Below are 27,505 nucleotides of genomic sequence, written 5' to 3'. Positions count from 1 at the left end.
CAACTGCACATACGGTTCACGTCCACGCTGTCGCGGCATGCTACCAGTGTTAAAGACTGCGATGGAGCTCCGTATGCCACGGCAAATTGGCTGACACTGACGGCGGTGGTGCACAAATGCTGCGCAGCTAGCGCCATTCGACGGCCAACACCGCGGCTCCTGGTGTGTCCGCTGTGCCGTGCGTGTGATCATTGCTTGTACAGCCCTCTCGCAGTGTCCGGAGCAGGTATGGTGGGTCTGACACACCGGTGTCAATGTGTTCTTTTTTCCATTTCCAGGAGTGTATAAACATGCGGACGGGGCGCATGGCTGTGAAATAAAAAATGCTTTCTTCTGTTACACTCGCTTGGTAACGAATCTTGCAGAACGTGCTTGGACCACAGGTGGTGTAATGGGCATCAAACATTTAGCTGATTAAGTTAAGAAACACAAATTGCGTGAACTACACATGAATGGCAGGTTCGATTTCTTTATGTTTGACAAATCTATATAAGGTGGATAAAGCTTACACAATGACCATTAAGAAGTTTAATGAAGATTTTTGTAAGAATCTTCACATTCTTAGTATGTTGATAGACTGTATCAAGTTCTGCGGAAAGTTTCAACTTGTAATAAGGAGACACGACGAAACGAATACGTCAGAGATTCCTTGTACTTATCGGACTTTAGTCATTGTGACGGCAGAACTTGGTTCCACGTTGAAGGAACAGATTTAAAGAAAAAAACAAAAATCGTGTATTTTTGGAGCACTCGAAATAATTTAGAACGATCTGCTGGACTCTTTTTAGCCTGTTTGCCATGAGTGGATTTCTAAATAAATATCGCACTCGGATAACGGCGCAAATAAAGTTGATGAAACGACAGATTGTAAAATCTTGTCTGAACTCGTATATTGTTAGATATTAATTAAAAGGGGAAGTACGGAAGATACATAAATTTCATAACACCCAGAGACTATAGAGCTGCGGTAATAAGTAGCGCAGGGTTCAAGGAACTTTAAAGATTGCCAAATCCCCAGGCAAACTGACGGCTCAGAGCTATGATGAAACTTCAGTTATGGATGGTAGGCACAATGCGATACAGGCAAGGTAAATGCAGTGTACGAGAAAGAAAATTTTGTACACTGTTATGCCTTCCAGCTCAGTCTCATTGTAGAGCGCTGTACAACACAACACATAGAACTTCTAATATTTATAGCAGTTTATAGGCATTCTCTCCTTTCTTCTCAAAGACAGTGAAAAGGACTGGCATTCTGGGTAATGGTGTGAAGAAACGTATTCCAAGAAATGCTTACACAAGGTGGTATTTTAAAACGCGATGTGTGAACATCGTATTTAAGTATAAGAAAGAAATATCTGACTGCTTTGGGCTCATTGAGGATGATGATAGCAATGAGTATTCAACAACCAGGAAAGCAGTTGCACTTCGAAAACTTCTCAGAAACGACCAAGAGATTCTCTTGTGGCTTGAGTTTTTCAATAAGGTCCTGCCTCATCACGACATTTTGTTTAATCAGCTGCAGCGTAGAGATGCTGATAGTGTGAAAGCTCTTAAGAATAATTTTAAGTCAACGATTCAACTGACGAGAAGTTCTCTCGATCTCGGTCATCATTGGGGTAACGGGAATGGAAATGAAGAGATCGCCGGCCAAAAACGTTTTAGTTTTATAGACTCATGTAGAAATACTGCAAAGGGGGTCTGTGACATTGTTATGGCAAACACTGAGGAGCGTTTCGCATTTAGCAATAACTTTGTCAGCTGTTATTTTATTCCATCTCAGATTGTTTCCGAAACACAAGCTGTTATTCCTTGACAAAGAATTTCAGACAACAAATCATGTGGCCTGAACGAAAATGAACTACCACGAGAATTGACAGTCATACACAGTAGAAATGATTTTTAAACTGCAAACGGAGCTGTAACACTTCTAGGCACTACAATCTGGAACCGCGCGACCGCTACCGTCGCAGGTTCGAGCTCTGCCTCGGGCATGGATGTGTGTGATGTCCTTAGGTTAGTTAGGTTTAAGTAGTTCTAAGTTCTAGGGGACTGATGACCTCAAAAGTTAAGTCCAACAGTGCTCAGAGCCATTTGAACCATTTGTAACACTTCTGAATTGTATCTAGGAGAGTAATTTAGAAGCTGTATTACCGGAATCAGTGAAACCATTAAGAATTATTTATACAATACCAATGACAAAGATCGGAAAGCGAGAGATATTTCTTCACACAAAAAAGAATAAAGACATTCACTACAAATAAACTTAAAGAAGAGAGACAGAGTGCGTTAGCTATGTTTTCTACAGAAAAGCCGCTTTGGAATGCGGATAATTTTAATGAGCTTGTACTTGACTACTTTGATGAAGGAAAGCCAAGGACTTCGTCTAAAAACCTATTAATTAAGGTAAAAACATCGTTTTATTCCATAAATTAATGTCTTTCCTGCAGAAAATACTAAAAACTTCATATTTGTGTGTAAATTTTTATAGTTTTATACCAAAGTAAAAAGTTGTGTTAGACGAAGGTTTAAATCACTTCACTTGCTAATACATTAAATGCTATATTTTCCCCGTTCAAGAAATGTTTTGAAGAGACATAACGTTGCATGAGGTTGTTTGACCAGACGTCCCGCCCCTCCTAACCTAGAGCCCACCGGCTGCCACTGGTATCCACTAAAAAACCACAAAGGGAGCAGACGAAGTTAGAACAGAGGACAGGATCTGTGACCTGAAAAAAGGGTTCGATAATGTGAAATTGTTCAAGATGTTCAAAATTCTGAGAAAAATTGGAGTAAGATATAGCTGACGATGGGTAATACACAATATGTGCAAGAACCAAGAGGGAACAGTAAGACTGAAAACCAAGAACGAAATGCCCGGATTGAAAAGGGATGGGTTGAGAATAAACCGAAGAAAGACGAAAGTAATGAGAAGTAGCATAAAAGCGAGAAGCTTAACATCAAAATTGGTCTTCATGAAGTAAGAGATTCTGCTGCCTTGGAAGCAAAACAACCGATGACGGTGAAGCAAGGAGGACTTAAAATAGACTGGCACAGGCAAATAAACGTATTCCTGGTCACTAGGAGTTTACTGGACTCAAACATATGCCTTAAGTTGATAAATAATTTTCCGAGAACGTACATTTGGAGACCAGCATTATATGGTAGTGAAACGAAGCGTTAGAAATGTTGTGGTACAGAAGACTGTTGAAAATTGGGAGTGAGAAGGTCCTCCGCAGATTCGATGAAGAAATGAATACATGGAAAATACTGACAAGAAGGAGGTACAGGATGATATGACATGTGTTAAGACACCAGAGAATAACTTCCATGATGCTAGAGAGTAGTAGACAGTAAAAATTGTAGAGGAAGGCAGAGACTAGAATATACGCTACAAACAACTAAGGACGTTTGCTGCACAAGCTGGGGAATCTGACATAGTAGAGGAATTTGCTGAGATGAGGAAGTTGGTATAATAGAGGAATTCGTGGTGGGCTGCATCAAACCGGTCAGATGACTGAGGACTCAAAAACAAATTGTAATAACGGGATCGTGCAACGGACAACCACCTAGATACCAGCAACATGAAGTCTGCAGAGGATTGGTCGTTCTGGCTTCTAGAGCTTGTGGTTAATCCTCGTATGTAGCTGACCGCTCTGACGTAACTTGCTTCTTTTTTGTGTGATTATACGGCCACACTCAAATACACGCTCTGTTTATTCTTTCGTTGATGTTAATTAATTAGTTACATGTCCCGTAGACGATTCTATTATCGAAATGATATGGAACGAGTCAGTTTAAAGAATAGATGATATACATGATTAACGATAACATTAATGAACACGTTATTCACATTATGATTTTTAGTCCTACCCATGGAACTACGCTGACATAAAATATTGGTTACCGGTTCTTAATATAAAAATTCGTTACTGGGACAGAAATACGTCCAGGACAATTGATTTTAAATTAGATTGAAAACTTGCTTCGCTACCTTTAGACATTTTATGTTATTGGGTAAATGATCAAAAAGTTCTGTTGTTGCATAGTGAACTCCTTTCTAAGCCACTGACAGCTTTAACAATGAGTAATAATGGTCATTTTTTCCTTCCAATTTTATACCTATGAACATCACTGTTCTTCTCAGTTTCTGATGGACTATTTATGATGAATTTCATTAGTGAATATAATCGTGTTGTGACGGCGCAGTTAAAATACCTAGCTCCTGAAGAGGTACGTAAATGAAGTTCATGGATGAACGCCACGTTTTATTCTTGCTTCTCGCTTTTGTCCAATCAACACTTTTTAAGTGATGAGGTACTCCATAAAATTATTCCGTACGACGTTACTGAGCGGGAATATGCAAAATATGTCGGGAGGTTGAAACGTTTGTTTCCAAGACGCAATTATATGAAGAGCGAAAGTAGCGGAACTTAATTGTCTGAGAAACTCAGTAACATGCTCCTTCCAGTTCAAGTTTTCATCAACATGTACACCCGAATATTTTAAGCATTCTATACTATTGATTGACTCCTGCTCATGTGCTACATCAGTAGTTGATGTGGCTCTATTTGATGTACAGAACTGAATGTAGTGTGTTTTTTCAAAATTTAGAGACAGTTCATTTTGAGAGAACAACGTCATATTTCTTTGGGAAATATCTTTTACGAACTCTTCTTTTGCTTTCTATCTAAAGGGATTTATTATAACACTCACATGGTATGCAAAAATTATCAGTTTTGCTCGTTGAATGTTAAGTAGAAGATAATTCACATTCATAAGGAATAGGTGTACACCCGGAAATGAACCCTGTGGGACTTCTTTTGTGATTTATTGATTTCCTCAGTCACTAAAATTTTCTATCGTTCGGAGATGTTCTGAATTATTCAGCACAATCTTTTCCGTTCCGTTTGTTGAGTATGATTCAAACTAGCGATGTGTAAACTATCGGTTCCACAAAATTTGAGTTTTTGTAAGATAGTAACACGATCTACACAATCAAACGCCTTGGAAAGATCACAAAAAATTCAAACCGGTGATATGTTATTATTCAAGGATGGTACTATTTGATGAGTGAATGTATATGTAGCATTCTCGGTCGAACAACCTTTCTGGAATCCAAATTGTGATGCACTAGGTAAATTGTTTCCAATTCAGTGTGTGACTGCTCTTGAGTACAACACTTTTTCGGATATTTTGGCAGAAGATGTCAATAAAGAAATTGGACTATAAATGTATGAGAGTGTCTTGTAACCTTTCTTATGAAGTGGATTAACAACTGTGTGTTTCATTGTCTGGAATAATTCTCTGTGCCAGTCATGCGTTGCGTATACTCGTATCACTCGGATATTACCTATTAAGCTGGAGCAACTTTTCAAAGTTCTTCAACCTCACATTGTTAGATTCTGTGTTTTATAATTTTTATAATTGTTTTAATAAAAATGAAGTATTTTGGTGCTACTTCTAATTGGTTTAAGTTCTGTTGCTTTTTTACTGAAATATTTAATTCTATATTTGCAGCTACGTTCAGAAAGTTATTGTTCAGGGTACTTGCCACTTGTGAAATATCACTCACAACACTGTAATTTTGTTTTATTGTTATAGTCTCTTGCACAATGACTGGCTGTCCTGTCTCCCGTTTGACAATGTCTCATATAATTTTAATCTTATTACATGCATTATTTATATCTGCCAGGACGTGCGCACATCTCGGAACTTTAGCTCAAAATTTTATTGTCAAGACTTAGCCTGCACCTGACGTGATTCCTTGTAGACTTCCATTCGCTTCCCGCCAATATAACTCCCTTTCTAGCAATTGCTGGATTTCATTTACAGTCCAAAGCACATGTCACGAGTCTTCGAGATTGTTATTCTTACTGTGAAGCCAGTTTTACATTCCTCATCTAGTATTGCTTTTGCAGGTTAATTCTCAACACCGGTTGGAGTTTGACTCTTCTACCAACAAGTCATTCTCCTGATCCTTGTAATGCAGTTAAACTACGAGTCCTTAACTTCTGCCTACGAAATACGGCTGTATATATCTCGGTCTGAGATCTGATTCCTCGTAATGAACTATTTGTGAAGGACGCGCTGACTATTTCGTGGGCACCATAAGACGGCAGCCCTAATCCTCTAGGCCTACAATAAAGGTTTGCGACCATTCACCGAAGGCCGGTATCAGCAAGACGGAACGTTTTTGCTGCCGGAAACTGGATGCACTATGATGCTGCACCGCCGCTGCCGAAAGCTTATTCAAGACATTCGTAAGGTCACCGATACTTAGTCAACCTACACGTGCCGTGTGTGCCCTGGCAATGTCACCTTGAGATCATTTATTAACGATATTCTTGTTTTCATTAATTGCTTTAATATATTGTTCTTTATGATAACATTTCTGTTCACTTCTCAGTCCGTTTGACTTTCGGTGCAACAAGGTAACATTTAATAGGATCAACAGTGTTCAGACACGGCGTCCAAATAACAAGGACTTCATTGAAATGTACTCATTTGCATATCCTTTTCTGAAATAGCAAGCCTTTAACCCCAACACGAGGGCATTTGCGTGTCTATTTGTACCTATGTCAGTACATCTACGTAATTCTCTTTTTGTGAAACAGTTCAGGTTATGGTCTCAGGAAGAACGCAACTTTGAAAAGTTTTAGTTAAAATGCGAAACTACCTCCATTAGACGCTACAAAGATATTAAAGGGAATATATCACGGATTTGCACTTCAGATTTGTATATAAACTCAAGCTCTGGGTTACTCCCTGTGTCGTCGTTGTTTGCAGTTATTTTAATAGGCTGCGTAGTGATTTATGCAGTTGGCCGAGCTATGTCATAGAGACATTGTGGAGCCATGGGACTTCTGTAGACTACCACAGATTATCTCAGGATCTGTGATGCAGGGACATTAATTGTATGAAACTACGTTCTTCAATAAAATGTAAGACACTATACAACCGGGTCATCGGTCTCTTGATGTACAGAGGTTGAAACGGACATTTATTATTGTTCAATGCCAATGCCTACATTTTCCAGCTCAGATAGAGGGGAGAACTCGATGGTCCTAATCTTCTCAGTTAAATTAGTAACTGAACAGAAATGTATTCTAAGCGCGTACAGGAAGCGTAAACTATCTGCATCTACATCTACATCGTACTCCGCAAGCCACCTAATGGTGTGTGGCGGAGGGTACATCCGGTACCACTATCTGATCCCTCCAACCCTGTTCCACGCGCGAATAGTGCATGGGAACAATGATTGTCGGTAAGCCTCTGTACTGGCTCTAATCTCTCGAATTTTCTCCTCGTGGTCAATACGCGAGATGTATGTGGGGGGAAGTAATATGTTGTCTGACTCCTCCTGAAAAGTGCTGTCCTGAAATTTCAATAGTGATGCACAACGTTTCTGTTGTGACCTCTGACAGCGGAGTTTGTGTAACATCTCCGTAACGCTCTCTCGCCAGTTGAACGATTCCGTGACGAAACGCGGCGCTCTTCGTTGGATCTTCTCTATCTCCTCTATCAGTCCAACCTGGCAGGGATCCCAGATAGATGAACAATGTTCAAGCGCCTTATAAGGAACTTCCTTCGTAGGTGAGTTACGTTTCCTTAAGATTCTTCCGATGAATCTGAGTCTTATGCCTGCTTTTCCCAGTATCTGTTTTATGTGGTCATTCCACTTAAGGTTGCTCTGAATAGTTATGCCTGGATATTTTACGGCAGACGCTGTCTCCAGCTGTTTGTCATCCATAGTGTAACTGTACAGTAGTGGATTTCTTTTCCCATGTAGGTGCAATATGTTACATTTATTTACGTTCAGGGTCAACTGCCAGAGTCTGCACCATTCATCAATTCTCTGCAAGTCATTTTGGACATTCTTACTATCTTCTGGCGTTGCTACTTTGGTATAAACCATTGCATCATCTACGAATAGACTTAAAGAGCATCCGACGCTTTCTACTAGATCATTTATGCATACTGTGAACAGCAACGGTCCTATCACACTTCCCTGTGGTACTCCGGATATTACCTTTACCTCTGTCGATTTAGTTCCGTTAAGAGCAACATATTTTCTATCTGCAAAGAAGTCTTGAATCCAATCGCAGGTATGCTCCGAAACTCCGTAAGCTCGTATTTTTTTCATTAAGCAGGATTGCGGGACGGTGTCAAATGCCTTCCTGAAATCAAGGAACACGGCATCAGCCTGAGCGCCGTTGTCCAATGCGCTATGGATCTCATGGAGCAGCAGAGCCAGTTGAGTTTCGCAGGGTCTCTGTTTGCGGAATCCATGTTGATTTTTATAGAGGAGATGTTCATTTTCCAAAAACATCATAATTCTTGAGCATACAACATGTTCCATAATTCTACAACAGACTGACGTCAATGATATAGGTCTATAATTGTGTGGATCTGTCTTACGGCCTTTCTTGAAAACGGGAATGATCTGCACTTTTTTCCAGTCTTTAGGTACCTTTCGATGCTCGAGTGATCTATGAAAAATCAATGCTAAAAAGGGAGCATGTTCTTTCGCATAATCTTTATAGAATCTCATCTCGTCCTGAAGCTTTCCACTTCTAAGCGATTGTAGCTGATTTTCAATTCCGCGATCGGTTATCTCAGTATCTGCCATTTCGATGCTCGCACGACGAATGAAGAGAAAGACAGTGTTACGATCTTCTGCGGTGAAACAACTTCGGAAGACCGAATTCAGTATTTCGGCCTTCTCTCTGGTATCTTTCGTTTCGGTACCGGTGTGGTCGCTCAGAGAATGAATAGATCATTTTGTCCCACTTACTGATTTTATATACGAACAAAATCTCTTAGGGTTTTTACTCGGGTCAGCTGACAACGTCTTACTTCCGAAATACTTTAACGCTTCTCTCATTGCTCTCCTTACACTCATTTTCGTTTCGTTCGGCTTTTGTTTGTCAGCTAGGTTTTCACTTTTCTTGAATCTGAGATGAATTGCTCTCTCTTCAAGACGACGTGATATACACTCCTGGAAATTGAAATAAGAACACCGTGAATTCATTGTCCCAGGAAGGGGAAACTTTATTGACACATTCCTGGGGTCAGATACATCACATGATCACACTGACAGAACCACAGGCACATAGACACAGGCAACAGAGCATGCACAATGTCGGCACTAGTACAGTGTATATCCACCTTTCGCAGCAATGCAGGCTGCTATTCTCCCATGGAGACGATCTTAGAGATGCTGGATGTAGTCCTGTGGAACGGCTTGCCATGCCATTTCCACCTGGCGCCTCAGTTGGACCAGCGTTCGTGCTGGACGTGCAGACCGCGTGAGACGACGCTTCATCCAGTCCCAAACATGCTCAATGGGGGACAGATCCGGAGATCTTGCTGGCCAGGGTAGTTGACTTACACCTTCTAGAGCACGTTGGGTGGCACGGGATACATGCGGACGTGCATTGTCCTGTTGGAACAGCAAGTTCCCTTGCCGGTCTAGGAATGGTAGAACGATGGGTTCGATGACGGTTTGGATGTACCGTGCACTATTCAGTGTCCCCTCGACGATCACCAGTGGTGTACGGCCAGTGTAGGAGATCGCTCCCCACACCATGATGCCGGGTGTTGGCCCTGTGTGCCTCGGTCGTATGCAGTCCTGATTGTGGCGCTCACCTGCACGGCGCCAAACACGCATACGACCATCATTGGCACCAAGGCAGAAGCGACTCTCATCGCTGAAGACGACACGTCTCCATTCGTCCCTCCATTCACGCCTGTCGCGACACCACTGGAGGCGGGCTGCACGATGTTGGGGCGTGAGCGGAAGACGGCCTAACGGTGTGCGGGACCGTAGCCCAGCTTCATGGAGACGGTTGCGAATGGTCCTCGCCGATACCCCAGGAGCAACAGTGTCCCTAATTTACTGGGAAGTGGCGGTGCGGTCCCCTACGGCACTGCGTAGGATCCTACGGTCTTGGCGTGCATCCGTGTGTCGCAGCGGTCCGGTCCCAGGTCGACGGGCACGTGCACCTTCCACCGACCACTGGCGACAACATCGATGTACTGTGGAGACCTCACGCCCCACGTGTTGAGCAATTCGGCGGTACGTCCACCCGGCCTCCCGCATGCCCACTATACACCCTCGCTCAAAGTCCGTCAACTGCACATACGGTTCACGTCCACGCTGTCGCGGCATGCTACCAGTGTTAAAGACTGCGATGGAGCTCCGTATGCCACGGCAAACTGGCTGACACTGACGGCGGCGGTGCACAAATGCTGCGCAGCTAGCGCCATTCGACGGCCAACACCGCGGTTCCTGGTGTGTCCGCTGTGCCGTGCGTGTGATCATTGCTTGTACAGCCCTCTCGCAGTGTCCGGAGCAAGTATGGTGGGTCTGACATACCGGTGTCAATGTGTTCTTTTTTCCATTTCCAGGAGTGTAACTCCAAGAGCTACTAATAAAACTTCTTTATTTAATAACCAGTTTCGGTACATAGATCACTGTAAGGTTTGCCAAAGCATTTATGTTACGGCGTAAAGTTAAGCGCCGTCACGCCTGTAGGGAATGATAGAGCAGAGGAGGCTTTGAGAAGAGGTCAGCCAATTGCACGCTGACCGACCCCTCTCCAGGACGACAACGCGACAGCAACGTCCTCTACGTGAAGAGGTCATAAGCGCCACGCCTAACTGGTCGCGGCCCAGTCGAAGAGAAGCTTCAACACTAGCGACCTGAATAGAAGCGTCAACTCTATTAATTTGCTTGTATTAGGATTGTTTATACTGAATAACTGCTTATTTTACATGCCGCCCTTTGCATGCGACACACCCGTGTAACACAAAGAATTGCAATTGCTCATTTTGTAATAAAACTCATTAATACGATTTGTTTGAATGTTGTCTAGCGATCCAACAAAGCAGGTTTCCTAAACACCCCATTTTGACGACCTAGGCTGGATTAAACAATTTACGACATGATGCTAGTCATTAAATCAATGGTGTCGAATAATAAAATCCAGGCATTCCTCACTATTGTCAAATAGTAAAAAAAATCGAAGTCAATTATAAACACTTCTTTGTGTGAAGTTTTTTTATGAATGTGAGGACAGTCCTTTGATTATTCAATAAAGAAATTTTTTCAGCAGATCTTCATGGTAAATGATGACGTTCTTCAAGTATTTACGAGCTTTGGGGCACCAGCTTCTTAAAATACATCCTCTTTCTGTCTGTGGACACTGTCCTTATTACTTTAGTTTGGTAATCTGGTGAGGGTGTTCAAAATTTCATTACTTCAAAACTCGTGTAAATTCTCCAGATATACCAAGCGCAGAGCCACAGCGATTAAGGTACTGCACTAGCGTTCACGAAGAACAGTCTTGCATTACAGTTTCCATGATTTCGCGCAATCATTTCAGGCAGCTGTCGGAATGGCACATTTTCAAAGCAGACCGCCAATTTCCTTCTCAGCCTTGCTCAATCCAATGTCTGGTTTGACGTAAGAGTGTTCATGAGGGCCCTAATTTTGTCATATAAAACAAATTGTTTGCTGGCATGTTGAGCTGTTCTCATTAAGTCGTTACATCCAGTCAACTCTCATGTTTTCGTGCTAAAAGAAAACGAGGTTCTGTCACGCAAGCTGTGTACACGTGGAGTTTATTACAGATATGAGACCGCATGAACAGTGTAACGTGTGAGGTGAAAAAGTGTGGCGCGGCGACCGCAACAGGCAACAGGAAGAGGAGAGGCGGAAACAGGCCCACCTTCGTCTGTTCGTTTGTCTAGGATAGTGTGTGCCTACTGTGAAGTTACCAAGCACATCTACAGCAATAAATTTAATTTCATTACTAATTATCGGACAAATACTTCTAATAATTCTAGAAGCAGCTGTAGCTATAATTCATGCTTATGTTTTCTCAATTTTAAGAACTTTATATTCTAGAGAATCTGCTAAACTGACAATTGATAACCAGCATATAATTAGCAAAAATACGAAATCCGCCCAACAACGTTTTAACCAATAAAACCCAATAGCCCATATACGTACACTTCGGAACCACCTGTTAATATTAGCTACGTTCTGTACTGTCCTATTCGCGAGGGAAAGAAATGACTGTTTATACGGCTCAGTACAAACCTGATAGCCCTTATTAGTGTTGTTACAGCGCGAGATACAGAATGGAGATAGCAGCTTTGATGAAAAGTATAGGTTCTCTCAATCACTTGAGTTTTGGAGAACATTTACACCTTTCTTCAAATGGTTCTCATTTGCGTTGCCTTAGAAAATCTCTTACACGTTCATATGGCCAGGTCTCGGAATTTGTTGGATGCCTAGCGTCATGCCTACCTGATAGGGCTCCAAATGTTGGAGTCCTTACATACTACAGAAATGTATGTCCGTGTAGTATGTATATTCACATCTCCTCCTACATTCCTCGGTATATGTGAACCAAACTTGGTGCACATATCATTTATTGTCTGGAAAGAAACGCTGTTGGGGTAAGAATTACCTACATGTCAAAGAGATGGTGGTTTAGCTGAAAAAAACAGTGTTGCTCATGACGCGCAATACACTGACTTTTTTCATCCAGTATTTGAGAATGAGAGCACTTAGTCAAAAACAACAAACTTCGCACGTAATTTCACACTATGAAACTTTTTATCGCTGACACCCCCCCCCCCCCTAAACCCCGACCCCACAAAATGATGAAATGAAGAAGTTTGAAGAAGTATGTCGCTACTGCATTTTCGCCATTCATGGAGTTAAACTGCCGCATCAGCATGACGTTTTGACTTATTACTTCCTTACTACTAACTATATCTTCGACACATTTTGCTGATAGTTTACACATATAACGGTGAATGTACCTGCAAAATTATAACAATGAAGACACGTAGTTTAAGAGACGAAACGTCATAAATATTTACCTGCATGAAAACGATACTGTAGGGCGAAATTAGCTAGAGATACAGATGAAATATTTGTACAATAGGTGCAGGAAGGTGGAAAAAGAGATGGTAGGAAGAGATGGACCGAGGCAGCGAGACAGGTGGATGGAAGGGGACAAGGAGAGGAGGTGATGGGTAGAAAGAGGGTGGAGGAGAAGATGGGCTAATAGTAGATTAGAATAACGCCGGATACTCAACTAGTAGTGCTTTGTATAATTAGTTACTCTATTTGTATAAAGATGCAGTGCATGTTCGCAAAACGCTCCCATCAAAGCTGACTTGCCAACCATCTTCCTTTCTATGTAACAGGACTACTCGGAAAGTAGCGAAATGGAAACCACAGTGAAAATCAAAACTGCTTTATTTGCAACACTTAGTTGCACCTACCAGCTACTTCTCTACACAGTCGACGCTCAGACTTAGACATCTGTCGCAGCGTTGTACCAAATTTTCAATTCCCTCGTTATAGAAGACAGCCGCCAGTGCTTTTCGACAATTTTCTACTCTGGACTGCATCTCGTTGTCTGTGTCAAAATATTTTCTTTATGGCCAGTGGTTCACTTGAGCAGAGATGAATCTCAGCAGTAGCCAATTACGGGCTGTAATGTGGGTGACCAAACACTTCCCATCGAAAACGCTGCAGGAGCACCTTCATTGCCCCTGCAGAGTGTGGCCGAAAATTGTCGAGTAGAATGAACCACATGTCAGTTATGTTATGTGGACTGCATAGCTTCAGGCGAAATCTTCTGTCAGGCCCTCATACTTGGCAGGAGACGCTAATTTCTAGCCATCTATACATTCCCATTGTGTGCTCAGAACTGAAAAGAGCGACATGATGCGATCGACGAGCGTACTATACACAGTGCCCAATGCATCCGTGCAAAGCTTCATCAGATTTTCACTGTATTTTCCATTTCGCGATCGATCGTTCCTTACTTTCGGAATAACCCTCGTATTTTACGATTAGAACGGCTTCACCACAGCTGCTAAGTATTTGCTCAAAAAATTTTAAAAAATGTAGGAAGCTCCCAAAACTTGGGACATGCCCATAATACCTCGACCACGAAACGAACATGTTCGACACTACTGGAGATATCCCCCTATGGCGACAACACGTAATGCATCCAGGAACATTATCGCACACGATCGTTTTGGCACGCTGGGTGTTATGGACAGGGGGGAGGCATAATATCATGGAATACTTCTAGATAAGCTCAAGTACTACGGTATGAATGGGACAGCGCTCAAATGGTTTAAATCATACTCAACTGGAAGAGTGCAGAAGGTTGAAATAAGCAGTTCACATAATATGCAAAAAACTGGTGATTTCTCTAAGTGGGGAACAACCAAGAATTTGGGTGCCACAAGGTTCGGTATTGGGTCCTCTGCTGTTATTAATATATATTAATGACTTGCCATTCTATATTCACTAAGATACAAAGCTGGTACTTTTTTCCGATGATACAAGTATAGCTATCACACCCAACAGACTAGAATTAACTGGTGAAATCGTAAACGATGTTTTTCAGAAAATCATTAAGTGGTTCTCTGCAAATGGGCTGTCACGAACTTAACCCATTAACTTAACTCTCATTAAACTTTGACAAAACACAGTACATACAGTTCCACACAGTAAATGGAATGACACAATTAATAAACATAGACTTCGATCAGAAATCGGTAGCTAAGGTAGAAGATTCAAAATTTCTAGGTGTACGCATTGATGAGAGGTTGAACTGGAAAAAACACACTAAAGATCTGCTGAAGCGTTTGAGTTCAGCTACTTATGCTATTAGGGTCATTGCAAATTTTGGCGATATTCATCTCGGTAAATTAGCTTACCACGCCTATTTTCATTCTCTGCATTCGTATGGCATCTTATTCTGGGGTAACTCATCATTGAGTAAAAGAGTCTTCATTGCACAAAAGCGTGCAATCAGAATAATTGCTGGAGCTCATCCGAGATAATCCTGCAAACACTTATTTAAAAAGCTAGAGATCTTCACTATATATATATATATATATATATATATATATATATATATATATATATATATATATTCACTTATGACATTTGTTATTAACAATCCGAACGAATTCATAAGTGATTGCAGTGTACATGGCTACAACACTAGGAGAAAGGATGATCTTCACTACTCAAGGTTAAATCTAACTTTGGCACAGAAGGGGGAAAATTATGCTGCCACAATAGTCTTTGGTCACTTACCTAATAGCATCAAAAGTCTGACAGATAGCCATACAGCATTTAAAAGGACATTAAAATAATTTCTTAATGGCAACTCCTTCTAATCATTACGTGAATTTTGGGTTATAGTAAGTGGGTAATTTCACCAAACCCCACCAAAAAAAAGAAAGGAATAAAAGAAAAAAATATTAAATGTCATGTAATATTTTGTGTAATGTAATATCTTGTATAGTCACCTTTTATTAACCTGACACGATCCACATCATTACTAAGTGTTATATTCATGATCTATGGAACAAGTACTAATCTAATCTAATTTCTAATCTATCACATGGATGTACCGATTCCAACTCTTTGAACATGGTTTATTTACCGGTCAGTGATGTTGTGTGACTGCACTCCTTCCCTATCCGTGTCCTGTCAGGTGTGCATTTGGCCGTGACTTCATTTTTATAAACTCATCGAACAGCGCAGGTGGAGGGGCCCTTAGAACGAGAGGTTATTTGGGGGATCGACTGGCCTGCACATTAACCTCACTTCAATCCCACCGAACACATGTAATTCGTTGGAGAGACGTATTGCAAAGTGTACCCATGCACCAATGACCATCTAACAGTCGTCAGTCGTGTTTGTGAAGGAACGGACGCTGTACCACAAGACCTGCTTACCAAACTTGTCGCCAACTTGGGAAGATGCATTGCCATTCGTTGTGGTCGAACACCTTACTACATACCGTTTTCTGCCTTTTGTAATGTCCAGGGGACCATCATGAATCGCGGTGTAATTAATGTTTCTCATAATGTCATACCTGCCCATCTGGTTCAATATTTCTTTCAGTTACCTTCTATACTATACTGTAGCAGGACTTTCAATGTACGGTCCACGTTTCATCGAACTATGTTACTTGAGAGTGACGCATCATGCCAAGGACAATTTCCTCCTTAAGTTCTGAACGTAAGTGTGATTTCATATTTGCAGCAGATGTCATGTAAGCGGGAGTTTGTGCATTTGTGTCTCACATTACCCACAAGGCCAAGCGTGAACGTATCAGCGTAGAGGCTCAACAAGAGTAATAATTTATTATCGGATTAATTTTCGGAAACTGTAGCGAGAGAAGATATCGTTATTAACAGTGGCAGTAGGAATTCAATCAAGCATACATCAGTGATATTACAATGAGTGGAAGCAGTATTCTGGGTTATTTAGGCAGTCACTTACTCACTATCAGTAAAGGAGCAGCGTACAGACAACCACATTCATAAATATAAAAAGCAAAGTAAAACTAAAGAAACTATAGAAATCGTTTTATAACAACTCTAATACACAGCCAAAATGACTGCGCTGCAGAATTGTTCACATACGTACACACCCTTGCAGCTTATGTCAATGTTAATAGCTTCCCATAGTGACTGGTGTACGAGAATCAAGGAAATAAGTGTTATTTTTATTCTACCTGCATTCAGGCTCTGAGATTTCTTCGTATATGGATTGTGGATCCTCCTTTTACGTTGCAGTTGTAGTTTTTAGGAACAATTTTGTTTGCTATGGGCTTCATTCGGGTGTATTTGCAAGCACAAAACTTTTGAACTCTGACCTGATCAAAGGTCCTGATTTACACATTTCGGCAGAATGGTGACATTTTTCAGACTTCTCCTCTTCTTTCACTACAACAAAATAAATTTACTACGTGATCTGCATGTGGACGTTAACGAGGATTACTGAACGGTATAGCGTTGTCCGATGTTTATAAGCAACGCGGTTATGGAGCAGACGTTCACACATTTGGCAGAAAGACGCCAATCAGTTAACTTATCACTAAATCAAAATTTACTAAAAATATTTAGAAAGTCGTTAACAAATCAACGTTTTTCAACTTTTTCTTTACATTGGGTCGTGGCGCACATAATGACAGGTTTTAATGTCTTCGATTCTCCATAAGGGACACATTTTTCTGTTTTACAGAAGCACATATTGCGGGTGTTGGTCCTGCCCACTCATCTCGTATAGGGTGCCTGAAGCATACTGCGTCCTCGGAATGCTGTACAGCAATTCAAGCAATCAACATTAGTAGTTTTATTTCTATAAAGCAGATTGACAATACTTAACTTGAATGCACAAAATGTTGTCGCAAGCTAGGAACGACATGCAGTATACACACATCAAAAAAGTCTTGCACCAGCCCGGTTCCCAGAACTCATGAAGATAGACGTTGACTGTGGATACTGTATCAAAGAAACAGTCCTTTTGACTGTTCGAAGATGTCATTAGACCCGCCCAAAGACGCAAACAACCATGCATGGGCCTATTAGACGGAGGGGGTCTGACAGCCGATCAGCTCCAGTCAGTCCACCAGGAAGAAGGTACACGGCTCGTGTTGTCTGTAGTTCAACCATGCCTAGACGGTCAATACCGCTGTTCGATCGCGTCCGCGTTGTTACTTTGTGCCAGGAGGAGGAGGAGGATATTAGTGTTTAACGTCCCGTCGACAACGAGGTCATTAGAGACGGAGTGCAAGGAAGGAAATCGGCCCTTTCAAAGGAACCATCCCGGCATTTGCCTGAAGCGATTTAGGGAAATCACGGAAAACCTAAATCAGGATGGCCGGAGACGGGATTGAACCGTCGTCCTCCCGAATGCGAGTCCAGTGTGCTAACCACTGCGCCACCTCGCTCGGTGTGCCAGGAAAGGCTCTCAACAAGGGAAGTGTCCAGGTGTCTCGGAGTGAACCAAAGCGTTGTTGTTCGGACATGAAGGAGATACAGAGAGGCAGGAACTACCGATGACAGGCCTGGCTCAGGCCACCCAAGGGCTACTACTGCAGTGGAAGACCGCTACCTACGGATTATGGCTCGGAGGAACCCTGACAGCAACGTCACCATGTTGAATAATGCTTTTCTTGAAGCCACAGGACGTCGTATTACGACTCAAACTGTGCGAAACGGGCAGTATGATGCGCAACTTCAATCCCGATGTCCATGGCGACGTCCATCTTTGCAACCAAGGCACCCTGCAGCGCAGTACAGATGGGCCCAACAACATGCCGAATGTACAGCTCAGGATTGGCATCACGTTCTTATTACCAATGACTGTCGCATATGCAATAGTCGGAGACATGTTTGGAGGCAGCCTGGTCCGGCTCAACGCCTTAGACACACTGTCCAGCGAGTACAGCAAAGTGCAGGTTCCCTGCGATTTTCGGATCGCATTATGTGTGGCCGACGTACGCCGCTGGTGGTCATGCAACGCGCCGTAAAGGCTGCAAGACACGTGAATGCCATCCTCCGAACGACAGTGCAACCATATCGGCATTCGTTTTCATGGACGACAATTCGCGCCCCATCGTGCACATCTTGTGAATGACTTCCTTCAGAATAACGACGTCGCTCGACTAGAGTGGCTAGCACGTTCTCCAGACATGAACCCTATCGAAAATGACTGGAATAGATTGAAAAGGGCTGTTTCTGGACGACTTGACCCACCAACCGCTCTTAGGGATCTACGTCGAGTCGCCGTTGAGGAGGGGGGACAATCTGGAAGAGCAGTGCCTTGATAAACTTGCGAATACAGGCATGTATCAATGCAAGAGGAGGCGCTACTGGGTATTAGAGGCACCGGTATGTACAGCAACCTGGACCACCACCTCTGAAGGTCTCGCTGTATGATGGCACAACATGCAATATGTGGTTTTCATGAGCAATAGAAAGGACGGAAATGATGTTTATGTTGACCTCTAATCCAATTTTCTCTACGGGTTCCGGAACTCTTGGAACCGAGGTGATGCAAGTTGATGTGTGTAATTCAGAGTCCTTGGCTATATGCAATGTTCATGCAAGTCGACACACGCCACTAATGCTGCTCTGCGAATCCTGTCCACCAATGTCCGGCCGAGGCTGGCAGGAGCGGCGCTACTTGCAGGGGTCGATCCTGTCACGGCGCGGTCCTGATTGGCCGACGTCGTTTCACGGCCTTTTCTGGTCTTGCGGTTTCCGTCTTCGTTCCGGCGCTTGTGGTTACGCCAAAACAGCGGGTATCTGGAGGAAAGTGATGTCGTTCCATGAGGATCCCCGCCATATCTAGACGTGGGTGGGATTAATACCCCTTGAACGCATCTGGTGAATCCATACGTTGGCCACTAATGACCGTTTTCCATTAACAGCCATCCACCCTATCATATACAGCGCACCTTTAGATTTAGATCTTTTTTTGTGGTAGTAGTTAATGCTAAACTAGTTGTCAGGCTGGTGAGCCGCAAATCTCGGTTCCCGGTGACAAGAAATCTTAAATGTCGGTCCCTTTTATTTTTTTATTTGTAATCGTGAGGCTCACAGCTTTATGCATGCCTTTGTAGTTGACACCGCTTAGACAGCTTACCTTTCAAGTTATAATGTTACCACATATTATTCTGAAGTAAAACTTGAGTTTACCTATCAAATGCAATAATCTTAAAATTTCAAATTACTTAAATCATCTATGGAAAAGTCGGTCTTTGGCGGCAACGTTACAAGGACTGGGGCCAAACACTGAAACTATTTCTGTTTGCTTTATCATAATTAATTTGCATGAGAGACAAGGAGAATTACCGGTACTATCACCTTCCATTTTCTAAATTTCTGAAAATAGCTACGGCACACAGTTTGTTAGGAGAATTATTCGCCTCCCATTTTCCATTATTCCCGCGATCAGAGGTAATGTTTTCCGAACGGAAAATTTTATACAGAAAATTTTTCAGCCTTCGTAAAATAAATACGATTTTGTGTTTCAACAAACTACAATAAAATTGTAGTCATACAAAAAATGGCGTTTAAAAATAGTGAACCAAACGAAGAGCCTCCGAATTTAAATACACTTACGGAAAAAGGAGTTGTCCGACGTAAAAGAAAGTTGATAGGCCTGTTTCTACATTTGAAAGATTATGTCTATTCAGATTTCGCACCAGCCGCACAAGCTACTAGCGTCACTATTAGGATGCAACTCAGTTTTGCTATAAATGCACGCTGTAACAATCATGAGCGTTAGCTATATTTCAGATTAGAAGTGGTGAGTTGACGTTAGTCGAGAATGCCTTTAAGGGAGACAAAGACTCCATTATCAACATGTCACTGAGTTTCAACGAGATTTGGACTGTGCGGCTGGTCCCGGTGGAGGTTCGAGTCCTCCCTCGGGCATGGGTGTGTGTGTTTGTCCTTAGGATGATTTCGGTTAAGTAGTATGTAAACTTAGGGACTGATGACCTTAGCAGTTAAGTCCCATAAGATTTCACACACATTTGAACAATTTTTTTTTCAACGAGATCCTGTAAAAGCTCTACGAGGAAATGGGTGTTCCTTCTGCGATACTGCAGAGAGACGTCGCAGGGATGTAGCCACTTTATATCGCTGCTGGCAGCGATGGTCACGAGAATGTATGGTCGCAAAATGACCGCGCGCCGGAAGGTCACGTGGCGTTACCGAGAGGGAAGACCATCGTGTCCGACATATGGCTCTGAGACATAATATCACATCCGTAGCAGCAATCTGAGCAGCAGCTGACACCACAGAGACACAACGGACGCTTACAAATCGGTTACGTGAAGGGCAGCTCCGAGACAAGCGCCCTGTAGCCTGAATTCCACTGACCCGCAAACCATCGCCATTTGCGACTTCAGCGATATCAGGCATGAGCTCATTGGAGGAGAGAGTCGAGGCCTGTTGTGTTTCCTGATGAAATCTCATTCTGTCTCGGCGCCAGTGATGTCCGTGTGTTGGTTAGGAGGGGCCCAATTGAGGGACTGCAACCAACCTGCCTGCATGCTAGACACACCTTAGCTACACCTCGAGTTATGGTGCGTAATTTTGTGTGACAGCAGGAACACTCTTGTGGTTCTACCAGGTACCGTGACTGCAAATTTGTACTTCAGCCTGTTTAATTTATGAACAGTATTCCATGAATTATTGACAAACAGGACAACGTTCGCCCACATACCGCTGTTAAAACCAGCATTATCTACAAAGTGTCGTCGTGTTGTACTGGCCGACTCGATCACCAGATTTGTCTCCAATGGAGCACATCTGGGGCATCATCGGAGGACAACTCAAGCGTCACCACAACCAGCATTAACCGCCCTGCATTGACCGATCCAGTGCAATAGGCATGAAACTCCTTCCCGCAGACTGACATCCGTCACCTATACAAAACAATGGATGCATGCGCGTTTTTATGCTTGCATTCAACATTCTGGCGGTTACACAGGTTATTAATGTACCAGCATTTATATGACAATAGCTTATCTCGGGTTTACTTTAACCTGTGATCTTGCAATGTTAATCACTTAAATATATTATCTAGACAAATGTATTCCCGAAATCTCATTACTCTACATTAATTATTTTTGTTGTTGCGATTTTTTTCCGTCAGTATACTTCTTTTTACTACACTTTTCGTTGAATAGAGGGCTAAATAACGTAGCGTATAGGCAGAAAATATTTTTTTAGTGTGAACCAATTCACATGAATTACCACAGCACGACTACAATTTCGTACTGGAAATGATAACATAGATAGTAGCATTAGAGAATAAGAGAACAAGAACGTAAGAGAACAAGGGAGCAAGAAAGCTTTCCACACTAGCACACGGCTTTTTATAGCACTTTAACATTACTACATTTAATGAAATAATAAGCAACAAGTTGCATAAGAAATTAAATCTCTTTTAGGCAGATGGCATCTTATTATTTTGTTACATACAGCTGCAGCTGCTGAGGATGCATAAGGTGCAAATACGCTTATTGAGTTTGCCGCCGGATCTCAGTGACAGCAGCAACTTTCACCACCTGATGATGTCGAGCAGCTGCATCGATAAAATATTGTGCGAATTACACAATACGATCCGGCGGCAAACCCGAGAAGCGTATTTGCAACAGACCCGTTGGGAAAGCATGAAAAGTCACCGATGGATAAGATACTAATGTTGTTACATTTATGTATTTTTTATCTCGCTAATAGAAAGTTCATGCATCGCTGTTTTACGTAGATACTCGTAAAAAGATTAAATATTATTTCCCTTAAGCGCACTAGAAACTGTCATTTTAAAAGTGTTTCCTTGATACTGGGGTAAATTCTTTAAGCCTGATTGTTGCGCCACAAAGTGTCGTATAAACTGGTTCGAATACGTGACTATGATGAGTGGGTAGATAGTGTTACATTGTTTTTATTTTGTTGTTGCTCATTATGATGGTGGTGATGATGATGATGATGATTTTGATCACTATGAGGAAAGGGCAAAGTACCTAGCCTGTTCCTCTAGAATATCACCGAGTGAGCCGTACGCGCCTAAGCTTGCCCAGAACTTATGCATATGAAGGGTGCACACAAATCCCCATCGACAAAATTTCGGAAATCGTTCAGGAATATTTTCTGGGTATCTTGGTATGATGGACATGTGGTGTTCGGTGGCTCATTGCAGAGTAATGATATAGTTATGATTTACTCTGTTTGTTACGTATTTGTCTTTGCTGCTCCGAAATTACATTCTCAACATTGAAAAGCCTGTAATACGCTATTGTCTTCCATTCTAACACGGAAGTGTCTGATTTCTCGTAGGTTCATATGTACATACGCATACCAATTGCAACTGAGCCAACTGCCGCTGCGGGAATGGTCCAGTATACAGTCGTTGTGCCGCTCTTTCACTGCATTCCGTAACCGTCCGTGTGAGCCAACTAGACATTGGAACATCTATCTGTACCCTTATTATCAACGTGAAACTTGCCGTTGTCGGCTGCAGCTCGATTCTTCGTATGCACAGCTTCTTCCTACGTAGAATAAGAATTTCAACTCAACTTACGGACGTGTTTCCGGTGATTGAGCAGACCGATCCTAGAGTAAAACATGCGACCACACCAGTTACACTGAATGGTTGGAGGTCGGCGTAGTTGTAATTGACGGAGCTTTCTTGCTTGTCTCCTGGCCTCTTCATGTCTCCGGCGTTCTTTTTCAACCAGATTGATAGAGATGCATGTAATGTTGCTCCACAATAAGCGGTCCACAGCACATTCTTTCCATATTTGTTTGTGTCAGTCATCTTCATGATGTACTTTAGCTGGTCGTTAAAGCGCTTGAGAGGAGCTCGATGAAGTCTATTGCGAGAGCAGATGGCCCCGTGAAGAGTTTTGTGGGGGACCGCGTATCTTCCAGGCGATGAACATGGACTAACCATCTCAGGTTATGAGTGATCACGATTGCCTCAAGGCTGTTTAGACGCACTTCCTCGACAATCCAATGTTGGTCACGTGATCCTCCCACTTAATGTTCAAGATACTGAATTTTTATTTTTTTATTTTTGTGGAAGCGCTCAAGTTTTTTATATCACTATGGTAGTGTGTCCAAGTTTCACAGCCATTCAGGAGCGTGGAAATGACGTCAGCTCTGTACATCATGAGTCTGGTGCGCAGTTTCACGCCTTTAATCATGAAGACTGTGTATTAACAGCCCGAACGCTGCAGGGGCAGCCCCAATTCACTTATAAACACCATTCACGCAGGTACATCGTTCATACAAGATGCTTCCAAGATACGAACAGTGATCAGCCCGCTCCTGTGCTGTGTCCAGGGTGGACATATTGAATTCAAGGAGAGTTAATCTTTGGGCAGGTTACGAGAGTAACTTCGCTTCTTCTGCGATGACGGTAAGACCAAGGTGATTACTTACGGTTTTGAAGCCACTCACTGACTATTGTAACTCTGCCGGTGTTATAGCAGGAGATGCAGTGTCATCGGCATACTATAATTCTGCCGCCCGCGTAGCCTGGGTCGTCTTTGCTAATGAATTCTCTCCACACTGAAGAGAACTTCCTCAAAACGATACTTAATCTCCATGCTTTGGTTTTCTGCAGATGATTCATACAGCTTCACAGCCACGTACACAGCAAAGAGCACTGGGACTAGCACACAGACTTGTTTTAAACCCCGAGTGGCTGGAAACGAAATCGATGGAGAGTTACCGTGAAGCACCTCTCAAGACATGCCGTCATGAACAGCTTGAACCAGTTCCACAGTGTGTGCATAAAACAAATACTGTCATAAAACAAACCCAAAACAAATCCGAGAAATACTGAATGTGAGCTAGCTTGCGGGCGAACATTGATGTGGAAAGTACTGTTGTGGGCAGCAGGTATTCTTAGTGAACAGAAAAAGTTTCTTTCTAAACAAGACACACGTCGCATACCGTCGACTATGGGGCTATGCGTGAAGCGTTCATTGAATTCGAAAGTAAAATTCTATGTACCGACTTGGCAGAAAATCTTAGGAAGTTCTGGTCTTACGTTAAATCAGTAAGTGGCTCGAAACAGCATATCCAGACACTACGGGATGATGATGGCATTGAAACAGAGGATGACACGCGTAAAGCTGAAATACTAAACACCTTTTTCCAAAGCTGTTTCACAGAGGAAGACCGCACTGCAGTTCCTTCTCTAAATCCTCGCACAAACGAAAAAATGGCTGACATCGAAATAAGTGTCCAAGGAATAGAAAAGCAACTGGAATCACTCAATAGAGGAAAGTCCACTGGACCTGACGGGATACCAATTCGATTCTACACAGAGTACGCGAAAGAACTTGCCCCCCTTCTAACAGCCGTGTACCGCAAGTCTCTAGAGGAACGGAGGGTTCCAAATGATTGGAAAAGAGCACAGATAGTCCCAGTCTTCAAGAAGGGTCGTCGAGCAGATGCGCAAAACTATAGACCTATATCTCTTACGTCGATCTCTTGTAGAATTTTAGAACATGTTTTTTGCTCGCGTATCATGTCATTTCTGGAAACCCAGAATCTACTATGTAGGAATCAACATGGATTCCGGAAACAGCGATCGTGTGAGACCCAACTCGCCTTATTTGTTCATGAGACCCAGAAAATATTAGATACAGGCTCCCAGGTAGATGCTATTTTTCTTGACTTCCGGAAGGCGTTCGATACAGTTCCGCACTGTCGCCTGATAAACAAAGTAAGAGCCTACGGAATATCAGACCAGCTGTGTGGCTGGATTGAAGAGTTTTTAGCAAACAGAACACAGCATGTTGTTATCAATGGAGAGACATCTACAGACGTTAAAGTAACCTCTGGCGTGCCACAGGGGAGTGTTATGGGACCATTGCTTTTCACAATATATATAAATGACCTAGTAGATAGTGTCGGAAGTTCCATGCGGCTTTTCGCGGATGATGCTGTAGTATACAGAGAAGTTGCTGCATTAGAAAATTGTAGCGAAATACAGGAAGATCTGCAGCGGATAGGCACTTGGTGCAGGGAGTGGCAACTGACCCTTAACATAGACAAATGTAATGTATTGCGAATACATAGAAAGAAGGATCCTTTATTGTGTGATTATATGATAGCGGAACAAACACTGGTAGCAGTTACTTCTGTAAAATATCTGGGAGTATGCGTACGGAACGATTTGAAGTGGAATGATCATATAAAACTAATTGTTGGTAAGGCGGGTACCAGGTTGAGATTCATTGGGAGAGTGCTTAGAAAATGTAGTCCATCAACAAAGGAGGTGGCTTACAAAACACTCGTTCGACCTATACTTGAGTATTGCTCATCAGTGTGGGATCCGTACCAGGTCGGGTTGACGGAGGAGATAGAGAAGATCCAAAGAAGAGCGGCGCGTTTCGTCACTGGGTTATTTGGTAACCGTGATAGCGTTACGGAGATGTTTAATAAACTCAAGTGGCAGACTCTGCAAGAGAGGCGCTCTGCATCGCGGTGTAGCTTGCTCGCCAGGTTTCGAGAGGGTGCGTTTCTGGATGAGGTATCGAATATATTGCTTCCCCCTACTTATACTTCCCGAGGAGATCACGAATGTAAAATTAGAGAGATTAGAGCGCGCACGGAGGCTTTCAGACAGTCGTTCTTCCCGCGAACCATACGCGACTGGAACAGGAAAGGGAGGTAATGACAGTGGCACGTAAAGTGCCCTCCGCCACACACCGTTGGGTGGCTTGCGGAGTATCAATGTAGATGTAGATGTAGATGTAGACTTCTGAACTACTGCGAAAGAGAATTCAGTGCAATACAGATATGGAAATGAATATGGAAACGAAATCAAACGAACTGTAGCTCTGTAAGAGTCACTAGAGACCGCGACACCTCTACCAAAATATTCAGATGACATTCCAGAAGCAGTTCCAAAATTTTGTCCTTGGAATCTGGGATCACCCTGTAGAAGACAGGCGGCCTTATCACCACATTATCTGACGGATGGAGGGACGGTGAGGCTATCCCGAATTACTGACGATGCAGCGGGAAAATGTGAAAACGAAAGTAAGATCTGTCTGTTCTGGTACTTATGACACCTAGTGAAATCTGCCTCGTTGCACCTTCTAATAACAATTATAACGCGACCATTGCTTCATGAAACAACGTTAGCATTCCACGTATATATCCATTCGTGACACTAAGAACTCCTCACCCATGAATAAAAATATGCGAGAAATTAATCTTCGTTATGTGTGCAAACTATACAAACATCTTAATCGCCTTTTGAAAGTTAATGAGTGTGGAATTTGACAGAATGGCAAGAACATTATAAAACTGTTCGATGTTAGTGAACCTGGAACCGTGTATGTTCAGCGAATAGAAACGAATTGCACTTCAAAGAGGAGAGAGTTCTCCTACATATGAGTGAGCTTGTGAAGGGTTAAAATTGACAAGCCCAATAAAAATATCTTGCTTTTCCTGTTCTCAGTAACTGTGCAAATGCCACACCCGGAGCCACAGATGCAGCAGCAAAAGAAGTGGCAGAAATGTCACTAGGAGGCGCCGAGATGTCTATTACTGCCGCAGTTGAGAGAAGGCCGACAGAAAGCGAAACCTACAATTATGGTTACTACAAAAAGTACCATAGGTCACACCTTATTTGGTTCTGAATCACTCCTTGAGTGACTGCTCAAGGGCATACAAGCGGCACGACATCGTGGCTGTCGTGAGAGAAACAAGGATCGTACACATTGCCTCGGCAGCATTATTGACCACCTAAAGATGATTTTGAACTGTAGTGTGTCTCCTCCTCGTTACCTTCTGTATTTTGAAGTTGTTTCTGGCTGTGTGTGATTTGTGTTCTTTGAAGATACCCATTATTGTATGCACCGCAGCGAGTCACAAAATCATTTCGTATCCTCGATTCGTTGTCACATATATATTTGGTATCTAGGTTATACTGATTTTTTAATGACACACACTCCTATTCTCATCGCAAATAAGATTCCTGTTAGATCTTCACTAATTAAATAAAGCTTTGCGTTTGTTCTCAGTTGCGGATAGGCATTTTGTTTCATTCATTACATTCTATTATACCTTATCACCTCCGTATCACATTGCCGCACCACTTCAGGTCTGTTCGTGT

Source organism: Schistocerca piceifrons, chromosome 7, assembly GCF_021461385.2.
Source record: "Schistocerca piceifrons isolate TAMUIC-IGC-003096 chromosome 7, iqSchPice1.1, whole genome shotgun sequence".
NCBI classification, from domain to species: Eukaryota; Metazoa; Arthropoda; class Insecta; order Orthoptera; family Acrididae; genus Schistocerca; species Schistocerca piceifrons.
Note: the sequence above shows the minus strand (reverse complement) of the source record.